This window comes from Vulpes vulpes, chromosome 8, assembly GCF_048418805.1.
Source record: "Vulpes vulpes isolate BD-2025 chromosome 8, VulVul3, whole genome shotgun sequence".
Taxonomy (NCBI): Eukaryota; Metazoa; Chordata; class Mammalia; order Carnivora; family Canidae; genus Vulpes; species Vulpes vulpes.
In genome coordinates this window covers 14420765-14423086 of record NC_132787.1, presented here as the reverse complement: position 1 = coordinate 14423086, position 2322 = coordinate 14420765, and positions in this window count along the sequence as shown.

The window sequence follows — 2322 nt, the reverse complement described above, 5'->3', positions numbered from 1 at the left end:
AGTCATTTGGCTCTTAGGACACCCCCACCGAAGAGGTTGTTGAACTCCATGCAAAAAAGTGATGAGAAGCGTCTATTGACAGTTTATACTTCCATGGAAGGAGCAATCTTCATTCACATGCAGGTGTTTCCTGCCCTCACTCTTTCCTCTTCCACAAAGGCAGCTTAGAAGAGTATGTCTCAGCCCACTCAGCTACTCTTCCTTAAGGAGAATGGTAAGGGACATCAGCTACTGGTCTTTTGCAATAGAGAATATGGAAAACGGGCAGGGGAAATTTATATCTCCCCCCCACAATACCTGGGGGGTATTGTGGGGAGAAGAAGAAGAAGGGGAGAGCAGAACAAAGCCCAGGACCGCTCATGTCTCTTGCTGAGATTTGGGAGCTGAAGAGAGAGGAGAATTCAAGTTATAACCCCAGGTCAGCTGCAGGGAATGACAGAATTAGTTCTAATGAAGTACTATTGTAGATTAGAAATTATACCTTTTAGGGACCCCTGGTGGCTCAGTCAGTTAAGTGTCTCACTTGGGCTTAGGTCATGATCTCAGAGTCCTGGGATCGAGCCCCACTTTGGGCTCCCCACTCAACAGTCTGTTTGTGTTTCTCTTCCCTTCTATCTCCCCCTTCCTCCTGCATGGTGTTCTCTCTCTCTCTCCCTAATAAACAAATAAAATCCTTTTTAAAAAAGAAATTGTACCTTTTAATAGTATTGAAAGACAGAAGTATTTTAGAATTTGATTAGAGCTGGTCAGTGGATTGGATTTGTAGATTAGTAGGTTACAACTCCTACTAATCCAAATTTCCAAAAGGATACTTATTTTTTGTTTTGTTTTGTTTTGTTTTACTCTAGTGATTTTAGAGGAGTACAGGGCAGCTCTCTCCTCTCTGGTCCTCCAATCTATAAATTCTAGTTGCTTCTACCTCCCTCTCCACACTGGGTGTCTTAACTGTGGGGTAAGCTGGGCTGGGCTTCAGTCCCTTCTGAGCCATGGCCTGGAAGCTCTGTCCTGGTAGGAAGCTGGAGCACGCCTGTTTCATCTCCTTTGTTTCTTAAGTCTCAGGGATCATTCTCCTACACTGCTTTGTGTCTACTACTTGAAAACTGTTGTTTCACATATTTTGTCTGTTTTTTTTTTTTTCAGTAATTCAAGGGAAGTGGGGAATAAACCCAGCAGTCCCTCATGTCCAAGAACATGCAATCTTTTTTATTCACCTTTAGAGAAGAATGCCTTCAATGCTATTTTAATCTTTAGAATTTAAAGATTCAAAATTACCTCCTCAAAAGCAACATTTACCAGAATCGAATGACTAGAGCTCATTACTACATTCATAAGCTTGTTCAATGCTACTATGCTACTTCACCAGGATGCCACTTTGAGCACAGCAAAGGGCACCTTTGGGTGTCTCCTTAATTTCTATTTTCAGTAACACTTTCCATTGTGCGTTGTTTCTGTATTCATACCTACGTTCTCTTTCTTAAAGAATCCACAAGTTGAAAGTATGCAATATTTATTCAGCCACCCAAGATTTATCACTGAATATCTGCATTTGTGTGTGGAGGGGAAGTGGATGGTGTATGTGCATATTTCTACACCCCCAAAGATGCACAAAGATACACAACATACGTCTACATCCCAGAACCAGGAGTGGTAACATGCACTATATTGTGATGTATATCTAACTACAATAATTCTTTTGTCTCTCAACTGTCTTCATTTGTGGGGTGTTGGTTCTGTCTACATCTTTGGTTCTCCATGATCCTCCATCATGCTCAGCATCACAGTGAGTTTTGTAACCAAGTGTAACTCATCAACTTTTTTTTTTTAACTCATCAACTCTTAAGTCAGTTATAACATTTGTCTGATTTCATTATAATGTATAACTTCCTCTTCCTCTGACTTAAAACCATTTCTGAGTCATCCTGAACTCCCTCATTTCCCTGTTAAGCTACTTTCCCTCCTTCTAGAAAGATTTCCAATATTTTCTACTTCAAAAGTGCATTCTGCTTTCCTCTTCGTGTCCCATCCAAATTACTTCCTTAGGTATAACAAGATCATGTTCTTTCTTCATGTGAAACCTTCTGAAATTCTTCTTATGTACAAGATCTTTTATCACCCAGAGAAGCCACTTATTTTATTTTTTAGATATTTTATTTATTTATTTATGAGAGAGAGAGAGAGGCAGAGACACAGGCAGACGGAGAAGCAGGCTCCATGCAGGGAGCCTGATGTGGGACTCGATCCGAGGACTCCAGGATCATGCCCTGGGCCAAAGGCAGGTGCTAAACCGCTGAGCCACCCAGGGATCCCGAGAAACCACTTATT